General features: G+C 42.5%; 1 non-coding gene across 1 annotated transcript; it reads right to left on the bottom strand.

Moving 5' to 3' along the window:
- Positions 1 to 10,283: 10,283 nt before the first annotated feature.
- Trnar-ucu (transfer RNA arginine (anticodon UCU)) lies at positions 10,284 to 10,357 on the bottom strand. The gene has a single exon. It is a non-coding gene; the product is annotated as a tRNA-Arg (tRNA).
- Positions 10,358 to 12,562: the final 2,205 nt, after the last annotated feature.

The following is a 12,562-nucleotide window of genomic DNA, read 5'->3' as shown; positions in this document are numbered from 1 at the left end:
CAGTGGACTCAGGTTAAGATCGACGGCTTTCTAGGGTTGGTACCTTCCAAGGTTTCCCACTTCCATGTTAGCATGCCTATTGGTGATGTTTTTCAGGTCTTGTCTAGGCAGCCATGTTGGTGAGATGAGCCATGGATGCAAGGTCTCTGACATTTCTAGGAGACACAGTATTACAGCAAACTTCCTGAGGCCTCAAACCTAGATAAAAATTACAGGTGAGTAAGGAATCCTGGGAGTGGGAGAAATAGTCTTCCCTAGAAATACTCTTGGTATCTTAATAGCAAGTGATCAATCCTGAAATTATATACATACAAGTTAGATATATAATGTGTGTATATATGTGTGTGTGTGTGTGTGTATGTATGTATAATGTACACACACATACACCAACATATATATTTTGTGGACTGTTTTATATATATATATGTATGTATGTATACTTCACTGTGTTGTTCTATGTATTAAATAAAAGGAGGCCATAAATTTAAATTTGAGGGGGAGCAAAAGAAATGAGGGGTCAGAGGAAGGAAAGGGAAGGGGGGATGATGTCATTATATTTTAATTTCAAAGATTATTTAAAAATGTATAGAAACCTGAAATAAAATATTTTTAAAATTATATACCAGGTGCAGTGGCACATGCCTGCAATCCCAGCAATCAGCAAGCTGATTCGGAATGATGATGTCCATGAACTCAAAGCAAGATTATTCTACACAGAAAAGCCCTGTCTTAATAAAATAAAATAAAATAAAATAAAATAAAATAAAATAAAATCATACACAGCAATCTATTATATTGAAGAATCAACTTGGACAGGGGATTGACAAATGTGCATTTAGTGTGCTCAAAGGAAATGACTATGGGGTGAAAACAGGTACTCGAAAACATGTAAATTCAAGAAATTGCTTAATGACATCAATTAGTATTTACAAAGGTGGATTTTGCATTATCTGTGACTTATAAAGGTGTAGCCACCAATATCCTTCCTATGCTCTCCATTTCAGGTATTTTTCCATTTTATCCTCTCCTTTTACAAGGCAGAAATGAGGTTTATAGACAGCAATGCATTTAAACAAGATACAGTTTTTGCCCTAAATACCAAGATCGAGTCAGAAAAGAACACATTTAATGTTACTTCTCTGATCCACAAATACAAAAGCATAAAAAAGGTACCTAGAAGAAACTGAAAGTCAGAATCCACAGAAGAAAGCACAAGAGTCAAAAGCATTGACTTTTCCAATATAAATTTCAGATTTTGGGGGGAAGGTAAACATTACCATGGATTCCAGCAGGTGGCGCTCTGAACCAATGAATGAGGAACTGTCTTCAGACATACCATATTTTAAGGAATAAAATCAGTTCCTTTTGTGACACTTGAAATGTGGAGTCTACACCCTCTGTAACACACACACACATACACACACACACACACACAGACTTCTACAGTGAAACAGTCTGGACATGATAATATACCTGCACAGGCATGTAAACTGAATGTGTTTCTAATAGCCAATCTATCCTCTAATGGACCCTTTATACTGCCTAGTAAATATTCTACTACTCATTCGTATTAATCTTGCATTCCATATAACAGTCTGCATTTCTGTGCTTTCTTCAAACATTGAAAACGCATGACCTTCCCACTTACTAACAGGAGGCATAGGAGCTACCACACCGCCACAGCCACCATTAGATGAAGTCTTCTTTCTTCTTGTGCAAATCTACATGCCCCGGTTCTCCTCCCAGCAAGAGGCCAAGGAGCTGGCCCTTCAGTTACCCAAAGTCACAGTTTTCCTGGTCTCCTCTGACTAGTACTTCTCCTGCCTTCTCAGAAACCTGGGCTGCCACATGCTGTTTAACATCACACTCTTGAACACTCAAACTCTACCTCTCAATTATTTTAGTTATGATGCTTAGGGTATACGACACATGCACGTCCCTCTCACTAAAATGCAAATGAAACAGGTGGGCCTGTATATATAACAAGTTCAGCCATGAACGTATCTTTGCTGAACCTCATCAGTAATGAGCTGAAGATGGGGTTCAGGGTCAGAGTGCTTGCCTAGCAATACTGGGCATGGGTTCAAACTCCAGCCCAGTAACAGCACATAAAAGATTCAGGTAAATCAATTGAGGGATAGGTAGAGTGGTATTTCATAATACTTTTCTAGCTAATTCTCTTTATTAAGGACAAAGTTCCACAACACGAAGTCAGAAACAAGCCTTCTCAGACTCTCGGCCTTATTCCAGCTCAACGCTCCCAACTTCTAGGCGTCTGACTTTCCAGAGCTCACTGCATGCATGCCTGCACTCAATCTCTTCCCCTCCACTTCCTCCAATCTCGCTTCAAGTCTCTCTCTCTCTTTTTTTCTTTTTACCTCCTGCTCCACAATATCATCGCAGACCTCTGAGTCACTTTGAGGGACTTGTTTTCCTTATCATTTGATTGACTTCTCAGTAGCATGTGACACTCAGCCGTGTCATGCTGTGAACCATTCCCTCCGCTGTGATGGGAGCTGTGATATTCTGTTTCCCCATTGTCTCTTTCCCTCTCCAATCTTGCTCTAACTCCCCTCCGTTCTGTCATTCCAAGATGCAGCTTCTTGGTTCACGCTTAAGTTCTTTCTCTGTGCAGAAATGTGACGTGCCCCCCTTAACTATCTCAAAAAAATTCCTCCGAAACTAAAGCTCTGAATTAAACTGATCCTTTTCTCCCTCTGATCTCCTTAGTTCCTTGTTTGTTAGACTATAAAGTGGTACACAGATTATAAAACTGGAGCCCTTCTTGTCAACTCCTGCCCCTCTCTACAGTTTCCGAAGCATTAACAACTCCTACAATCCTACTTCAAAAATACTCTTGCATCTCTTTGTATCCACCATTAGTTAACTCTCTCCAATTGAACGTTGTTTTTACAGCTTCAGATGGGATCATATACTGCGTCCCAGCATCTCTCTTGATATCCTTTTGCCCTGTTCTTTCAGTGACAGCTGGGGAATTAGTTCCAAAACACAAAGCTGTCCCTGCAATTCTCTAACTTTACTATCTGCAGTCCTCTCTTCTCCCCAACCCCCCTCCCCACACACCTTTTTAAGATTAAATGGTAAAATGTCTTCCAGGGATCACAGGACCCTCTAGAGTCTTCCTATTGCTCCACCTACCACCCCCCCAGCTTCATATCAAATCTCCATCTCCCGTATGCCTTACAGTCAAATAAAACTGTTTTTTAGTCCTTTACACGGGACATTTTTCCCTCCTACCATAAGATCTTACTTAGCATGTGCTATTTCTCTGCCTAGAAAGTTCATTTCTTTGTTGTTAGCCTGGTTACTTTCTGCTTATCACTTAGATTCTCGTCATTCCAGAAAAAGCTTTTGCATAGCCTCTGGAACACCCCCCCCCAACACACACATACACACACACACACACACACACACACACACAATCTCTCCATAGAAATCTCCTACATTCACAATGAAAGTTTCTCAGGTATACCTAGGATAACCTCATCATCTTCATCATTGTATCTGGCTTGGTGACTTGCACATACTGCATACTAAATCAATATTTGTTAAATGAATAAATGAATTGATATTTGTTTGGGTGGACTTGTAGGTTTCTGGTCACCTCATCTGTATCTAGGCTCCTTCCCTTTCGTCTCTAAATGGGTGCACAGGAACCCCAAACTCATTTTAATATTAATATAATTGTGTTTTTATACGTCATATATTCCAGGAAACGGTAGGAAGCATGCTAAGGACCACTTCTACACCAAGATCTGATATCGAATAGTAGCTGTGGTACCTCAAAAGGACAGATAAAATCAAGGAGAACTCAAATATCTACTCAATTATCACAAAAGTCTAGGACTTAAGAGAAATGTGCTTGACACAAGTACCTTTAGAACCTGCTGCCTGAAATCTGGGAGTGAGCAATAGCTAGCTCTCTCTCTCTCTCTCTCTCTCTCTCTCTCTCTCTCTCTCTCTCTCTCCATTAGACACACATGCACATTTAAGTAAAAAATTAAAAAGCTCTGTTAGAAGTTTGTACGTAGCTGGAAAAGGAAGAAAAAAAAAAACCTTTCATGTTTGCTCAAAATAAATTTAACTGGTTCTAAATTGTCTGCTATTTTAGGTGGTACATTTCCTGAAAAGTGGTCTGGAGAGACAGCCAAAGGAAGACAAGATTATTAGGGGTTGTTAGCAGCTCCCAGCAGACATGCTACTGAGAGTCTGACTGAGATGAATCCATGGTAGGGAATTCTCCAGGAAGGTCCCTGGCCAGTAATGCAGCAACCAACTCCACATCTCCTGCCAGTTCCCCGGGCATTTGCTTTTAGCCTAATTCTATCTCTCAAGATCTCTCCTTCCCTCGTGTTCACAGACACACCTGCCCTCCTCATCGAAACCATGCCTGGTACCCTGTAATGAAGGTCCTACAGGGCCTAGGAAACCCAGAGCCAGCACAAGGATTGCCAACCTGCTTGTGTTCCCCATTACCCTACACACTTGGAGAGAAATTCAGGGATTTCACAGTGATTATCGGGGGAAGAAAATGTTCTTGGAATAGAATCACTACTTAAAATATGTTGAACATTTCTCTAAGTCTACCTGGACCCCACTAAGCAATAGCATTTTCAAGAACCAGTCTCTTGATCCTGGTTAAATCCCACAAATCCTCAATACAAGCAATCTGATGACTGGTTGAAAGAACCATTCGTAAACAAAAGAAAAAGGAATCGGTGTGGGCCTTTCCAGTGTAACCGAGTGTCTAGACACACCATGTACCCTATTTAATTCTGTCTTTTGCATGGGTCCTTATTTTGAGGTGAGCAAACGGAAGCTCAGAGAGGTCCAGTAGGTGTCTCCAGGAAAACAGCAAAGCTTCAGATTCAGACACAGCTCTGGGCTGCTCTTACTGTACTCACGGTTTGCAATTTACCTGATCCCAACACACAACGTGTCTTGTCATTTATTCTCTCAAAAGATTCATCATGGAAAACTATCTTTACCACAGGAAGAAACTTTCTGTTTTGTTTTATAGCCTAAGCAACCTCTAAGGATGGCATTGAGGAGGTAAAAAAAAATCATCCTATCCCTTTGCATTTTCAGAGTGACTGGTGGTGGGTGGGGTGGGGTGGGGTGGGGGGCATAAACACAAGACTGCTTTAGGAAGAAGCATCTCTCTGTAAATACAAACAAAAGTGAACAGTTTTTTTTTTTTTTCTAGTAGGTGACATCTATTGGAAGCCACAGTGCCTTTGCAGGACTGGGCCCAACAGATCTGTAGACCTGTCTGCATATCAATCTATGTCTCTCTTCTTTCAACAGCCAAAATTAACCTTCCAACCTCCCAATCTCTTCCTTAGCTGAGATTTATCAATGTATCCTGCACATTGTCACTAGCTCACAGGAAAAACCTAACAAACAAGCTGTTTGTCACTATTTATCTGGGACTCCAGAATTGCTCCTCCAATGTGGTTTGAACACTTGGTAGAGAACTTTCTGTTGTTTTAAGGAAAGGGGGAGATCACTACTGACCATAGAGACAAGGGAAACCTGGGAATTTTGCTTCTTGCCATGGTCAGGAGCATCTCACACAAAGCCTTTCCCTTGTCATGGACTTCTCTTGAGTGACCTATTAAAAGCTTTTCGGTTCATAGCTGAGCCTGGAGCCTAAATTATTTTTATACATAAAGACCTCATCTTCTCTATAGTTTCAGGCATGTCCAGCCCACAGCCCATATAGCTGCATGTACCCCACGATAGCTATGAATACGGCTCAATGCAAAACAAGCTTACTTAAATTATTAAGAAAGGTTTTTATTTTTTATTTTATTTTGTGTGTGTGTGTGTTTTGCAGTTTTACATTTGTGCTGAAACTCAAGTCACATAGCTCTAAAGATGAACTTTGTAGATGACAACATCATGTTATATTGATGAAAGATTGAGCATGCCTAGAAATGTCTTAAGTTTTCCAAGAATTCACATCCGTGTGTCACATTATTTTTGAAAAAGAAGGAAAGAAGGTGCTTTGTTTTGGGAAAAAGCAGTAAAAAAAATATGTTCCTCGGCTCAGGGAATCCCCACAGTGCTAAATGTTATGTCTCCCTGTCGAAGTCAGCCACTGAAGGAGGTGTCAGCATTGGTGTGCCTGCTGCATTCCAGGAGAAGCTGCATGGTAAACAGGGATTGCAATTGTGGTCTTCGCTGACAGAAACAGTGTTACAGATGAGTCTCCTATTGATTTCTTATGCATCAATCATTAGGACATTCCATGTGTTTGTTTCAACTACCTGAGTAAGAAGGTTATGTTACCACTAAATGGTATTTTAACTACACAAACGGGAAGGCTACATTACCAGTGAACTGTGTTTCAAGATAGAAAGGGGGACATGGGAAAATACTGGATTTAGCTAAGTAGAGTCCATTTGGCATCATTCAGTGACATTCCCACTCTTAAACTCTGAATTCATCTCTCCAAGTTGGACCCTACCTAAGGTGTCTTGGTCCTGAAATCTGACTCTGTCTAATTTATCGTCGTTCAGACACTCACTCAGACACCACCCCCTCCAAAAGGTTCCCCCAAACCACTGCTCTGCATGTCATTCTCTACCTGACATGTCCCTATAACTCCTTCCTTCACAGCACCTATCTGTGCTTCAGATTCCATGGTAGTGTTTACCTGTCATTTGGCACATCCTAATAATATTCACCCCATAGGGAAGTGGGCTCTGCTTTCTCAGATGCAACTGCCTAGAATGATGGGAAATGGCACAAGTGAGTAGTGGATAAATGCTGTAAAGAGAATGAATTAATGCATGAAGAAATTGCCCATGTTCCGGCTCCCTGGGAACTAAGAGGAATCACTTTCTTGTTCCCATCTTCATAATTCATAGCCAGTCTAAAATCAGCATTAATTCTTTCAAATATATCCATCAAATGCCCAACATATTTCAGGCACTGAGAATACAGTAATAAATAAGACAGATCTACCCACATACTTTGCAATTAATAATCAGCTCCAGTAACTCTAAAACATTTGATCCCTAAAGTGTACTGACTGTATAAAAAAAAATCTGAAGTGGAAACTTCTAGTTTCTTTGGAAAGTCAGTTATGTCAAATGATGGCTTGCTGGGGCACACAGGTGAAAGGATATTTTGCTGGAGCAGACACGGCAAAGAATGTTTTCTTGAAGCAAACACAGGTGAAAGGAGGTTTACAGCAGAAACATGGAAGGCCCTATAATGAAGGAGTATAAATATGACCCAACAGACAATGGGGAACAAGCATTGAGCATTGGTTTGGTTTGCTCTGCCTCACTGTTCTTCACTAATGACACACATGTATTGGTTGGCCTTACATAGCGTTGTTGATCTCCACTAGTGGTAATGCTGCCATCGAGAGAAACTCTCCAAAGAGCTGTTCATGAGATTCTTGGGGCAGCTTGCCACTTCTTCTGCCTTACCTCGGGCTGGGTGGTGAGTCTTTCCTTTCTGTTTCCTCAGGATTGACTACAGCTGCTGGTTCCTGTGTGGTGTCTGCCTGCCTAGAGGACTGGTCTGCAGCTGCTGAATCGCATTGGGCATTTGCTATGGGACTCAAATGCTGGCAAAGAAGATAGAGCTCACCCCACAAAGAGCTGTTGCTGAACAGGCCCACTTCCCTCTCATACTAATAACTTTCGTCTTCCACTATCTCCGCTGGGTGGTGGGCTGGATGAAAGGTCAAATGTTTATTAAAAGTTGCAAAAGACATATGCCTACAAAAATCTGTTACTATTTTGTTTTGAGTATCTTTGAAATACAATGGTTTTAATATTCACAAATTGGGTACTATTCCTCATGTAGTAGGAGGAAAATTGTTATCACACACAGATGAATTTTTAACCAGTATAGAAAAACTTGATGTCTTTCAAGTGCTCAAAACATCACTCCTCAAGATGTACACATAAAGCCAAAAGCTAAGTAAGGTTTAACTATGTGGAAACTTCTAGATCCTTTCAATGAAGTGGGTAGGAAATGTCTCTACCTAGCTAACTGAGAAGAAAGGTCCTCTTGTGAGGCACAGAAGGACCATTGCCTTCAGAAGGACACTCCCAGCTAGGAACATTCTGCCAGTTCTCTTTCCAAGGTATTCCAAGTTTGCACCAGTGTTGTGTAACAGCATAAAGAAGCAATGACTTAGAGTCCCACATTGGATCACTCAACAGTCAGACACTTTTCCCACAAGGAAAGAGGTTGGGGTGCCTTGTAAACAAACAGAACCTTCACATTTGTACAGACACCATGGACTTCCTCACTAATTTTCATATTTCTAGGAAAGATCACATAACCATTTCTATAAGTAAGCAAAATAAAGTTCAGAAGACAGCTACACCTTATGCCAAGGATCTCTAATTCCAAGTTAGCCATCAGCAAGAAAGGCTCAAGTGAGGCTCCGGGCACAGAACTTCACATAAGGAGAGGAGCTCACCATATCACATCATGACCAAGAATGAACAAACCTCAAAGAAAAGCCTACTTGCATGCAACACACTTCCTGCCTTTATTCTTAGCTTGGGTCCTGATGGTTCCATGACATGCAGTTACTAATCTTGCAGACTTGTTAGCCACAAGAAGCTTAGCATGAACCCCGGTCCTTGCTCTGACATTTGCCAGTGCACGTAGAAACAACCTCCTTCCAATGTTTCCTGTTGCTAACCAGGGATGTGAGATGAGGACCAGAAAGGGAAACATGATGTTGAGATTGCGGTTGGAAAATGTGACTCATTCCTTGCTTATACTCCGTCCACTTACTCAGACTCCTGCCACCACACACACTAATATTTTCTCACAGCTTTGAGTTCAAACCCAATGAGAAAGAATATGTCTAACAACAAATAAAATGCTTCATGAAAGAATTTTTTTGGAGGGGGCTGGATTTCTGGTCTCAACTTGAGACTCCATAGATCTGATAAGTTACATGTGAGTGAGCATCTTCTAAGATAACTCAGAAAGGTGGAATTTTTGTTCGTTTGTTTGTTTGTTCATTTTTTCTGCTTATTTTGGCTCTGACTACAAGAATCTCCAGTCCCTTTAAAACTCCTCTACTTTAAAAAATGAGCAGTAGTTTCACCTTGCAAATAAACACACTTCGGGGGGGGGGGGAACACCTGCCTCTGGCCAGAGTATAATCCTGTGTTATCAGTTCCCTAAGCCTAAACATGGTTTGGTTATGTCCCAATATGTGCCCTCCCTTTTCCTGTCCAAACTTCCTCAGAATGCAAGTAAATGATTGTGTCCTCTGGTCTCCTTCCCAAAAAGTCCCAGTGGGAGAGAGGCTGACTGTCTCCAGCAGGCAGGCAAGGGAAGGTGTCTTCTCAGATTTCTCAGGATCACCTGAGGTGGAGGTCAGTTCTCACCAAGGGCAGCTTCATCCAGATGAACACATACAGCAGTAGCAATGTGCAAGGGAGGAAGCCAGGCCAGCCCCGAATAGAAACCCCAGCTAGAGGCCAGTGTGACCAGGCTCCCAAGCTGGCTGGATGCAGCCTGTCAGATGAGACCTGGGAAGGTGTCAGAAACTAATAAGGGTTGCCAGGAGAGTGAGAAAGCAGCTTGCTGGGCATTATAGAAATGCCATTCACATACACATAGGAGAAACATAACAAACTTCACCCTGAGAGCATTTAGGGGAGGCCTTCAGCTTCCTGGGGATAAGTTCAGCCAACTTGCTTCTGGCAATCAGTGGGTTGTTTTGTAGTTTATTCTACTGAGACAACGAGCAGAGACCTTACGGATGGATATGTGAGTGATGAGTCCGAGCATCCCAAGTGCTAGGAATGCAAAAGAATAGCTGACAAAGACTGTGAGAAATTATCCTCTGTATGAACCCCAGCTGGTCCCTCCCCTCAAAAGGAGCACTTTGGTTAAGGTGGGCATTATCTTAGAGAACAACTGGCCATTTCCCCTTTCCATGTGGGTCAGTCTGCCCCTAGGTTTTCTCAGAGAGAGAGAAAAAAAAAGGTAGGAGTCAGAGTGGTTAAAATAACCTGGGTTCAGGCATCTTAATTACTTTGTGTCTATTATCCCATCATGAAGCAAAAGAGTATCGGTTGAGAAGAAACATGTAGCCGAGAGGGAGAAAAAAAAATGAAGATGGAGGGAAGCAAACGAGAGAGAACGTTAAGGATTCCTGAGGAAAGAGCTTCTCTTTCTCTTCTTGGAGCCTCTAGGGATGAATAAATATAATTACCAACCTAGCATGACAATATTCAAAACAAAAGAGGCACATGCCAGGTGATCATCTCTGCCGGGACTCGAACCCGGAACCTCTGGATTAGAAGTCCAGCGCGCTCGTCCATTGCGCCACAGAGACCTCACCACACACACAGCATCAGCACCAGAACTGAAAAAGCACATACCTTCTGCATCACCGAGCCATCTCAGCATCCTGCTCTCTGAGCGGTGGGGGGGACAGGGACAGCTGGAAAATCTGGAGTGGAGATCCACCAGCCGGCTCCATCAAAGGTTTTTGCAATATTGTGAGTCTTTGGTTCCTCGGAGGATTGGAAGAATGTGACAGTAGTCATTTTCCAAGTCCCAGGATCCCGGAAAGAGCAGAGCAGAGGCAGGAGCCTTTGCTCTCTATAGCTCTCTGTCCCTAAGGGAGGATAAAGGGAAAGTCTCTCTATTCTTATGCTAATGAAGCAGAGTACACCCAGCCTGGCGGAGAAGGCAGAAGCCATCTCTACTTCCACCCCCATTTCCTCACTGTGGTTTCATCCTGGTCCAGATATTCTCAGGCAAAAGGCTGGGGAAAGCTGAGGGATTCAGGAAAACCCCCGATTCCAGAAACAAAGAATCTGCTGCTATATAAAAACACAAAACGCAAAACCCTCAATGAGCAGAGTTAGAGAAAGTCAGGGGAGCCAGGCAGGAGATTAGTTTCTTCCTTGCTCTCAGCTTTAAGAACTGTATCTGTCAAACCCAGCTAGAAGGTTCAGGAGTCTGATATTATGTTACTTCAGTATCCTTACTAGGACTGAGGATGGGTGGAGTCAGAAAAGTATATGTGTGTAAGAGTGTGCATCTTTATGTAGGTCTCTCTCTCTCTCTCTCTCTCTCTCTCTCTCTCTCTCTCTCTCATCCCCCTGTCTGTGTGTCTGTGTGTATCTGTGTGTCTGTGTGTCTGTGTGTCTGTGTACACACAAACAGGGGGAAGGGTAAGGCGTGAAAGTGGCAGTTCTCTAATGAAATACAGGTGGCCTTCACACAGCCCTCTTTGAATACATTAAACCCTTCCCCATACCTTCTCTGGCTCCAAGTCTTTCCAGTTCTTTCTCCCTAATTTAAGTAGAGAGGATTTCTCAGCTGCCTGGGCTTGTTTGATGCATCCTTGTATAATTAAATTGACCAGCCCTGGGTAACCATATGTAAAGACCCAGCTCAGATCCAAGAAAAAGTTTCCTATTTTAAAAACCCTCCTGGAGAAGACAATTCCATCACCAGTGCTATTTATAATTCCTACTGGGCCAGTTCTTTTGAATATCTAATCCAAGTCCTTTCTACATCATCTTCTGCTTATGTCCTCATATCCAGTTTTCAGGCGTGATTAGCCTCTGACTCCCAATGGCAATGCATTGACTGGAGACTTGACTCCACATTCATCATCCCACTTAACATTCCAAAAGTTACACTAAAATCAGAGCCAACTTAGACCCTCCTGTTCTCCTGTACTGTGTGTTTCCATAACCCTAGCTCTGAGCACTATCTGCAGACTCTGAACACACCCATAGGTAGCCAACCTATGAGACCAGAGGATAAGGAAAGTTAAAGGATGTGCAGTTTGGGAGAACTTCAATGGCCCTCTAATGATAACCTGCCTTGGTCTCACTGTTCTAGCCCATCCCTGTAGCCTAAGAACGAGCTGGAAGATAATGCAGCCAGAATACTCAGCTGAGCATCAGATTAAATAATTAACCCTTCCTCTACTCAAAAGCAGTAGTTCCATCACCCGCCACACCTGTCTCCCCTGTAGTGCCTGGAGACAGACACTGGAGAGAAGCAAGAATAGGTCTTTCTTCACATAGGATGCTAGATAGTTTCAAGGATCTGGCCCATAGAGCTGGATACTAGCCAGAGAGTGTTTACTCTGAGTAGCTTCCCAGGTTAAGGAGCAGCTCAAAAAGCCCATGTATCTGTAAGGGGAAGCCAAACTTACAGGTCAGTGCCAGCCACTCTGAAGAAAAGGTGAGGCAGGGCAGCTCTCAGGATGCTGCCAGTCTCAGTGTAATACACAGATACACAAACTCACAGACAAACAAGCAGGCAGACAGACAGACAGACAGATAGACACACACGCACACACACACACCATGTACCCACAAGTCTCTCATGCCCCAATTTTACCCACTCCTTTGCTGATGCCTTAGATTATATGTTCCCTAAACCCAGTGGTCCACCTCCATCTAACCTTATTCATTGTCTACAATGTTCTCACCTGGCTCTGGGTATGCAGAGGAAAAATTCTGCCAGCAAATCCCAAAGGAGAAATGACTCTGAAAGGAGTGAAAGAGGAAGC

This window comes from Mus caroli, unplaced genomic scaffold, assembly GCF_978045245.1.
Source record: "Mus caroli unplaced genomic scaffold, Mus_caroli_1 scaffold_1, whole genome shotgun sequence".
Classification (NCBI taxonomy): Eukaryota; Metazoa; Chordata; class Mammalia; order Rodentia; family Muridae; genus Mus; species Mus caroli.
The sequence above is the reverse complement of the archived record's forward strand: the minus strand, read 5'-3'. Positions and strand labels throughout refer to the sequence as shown.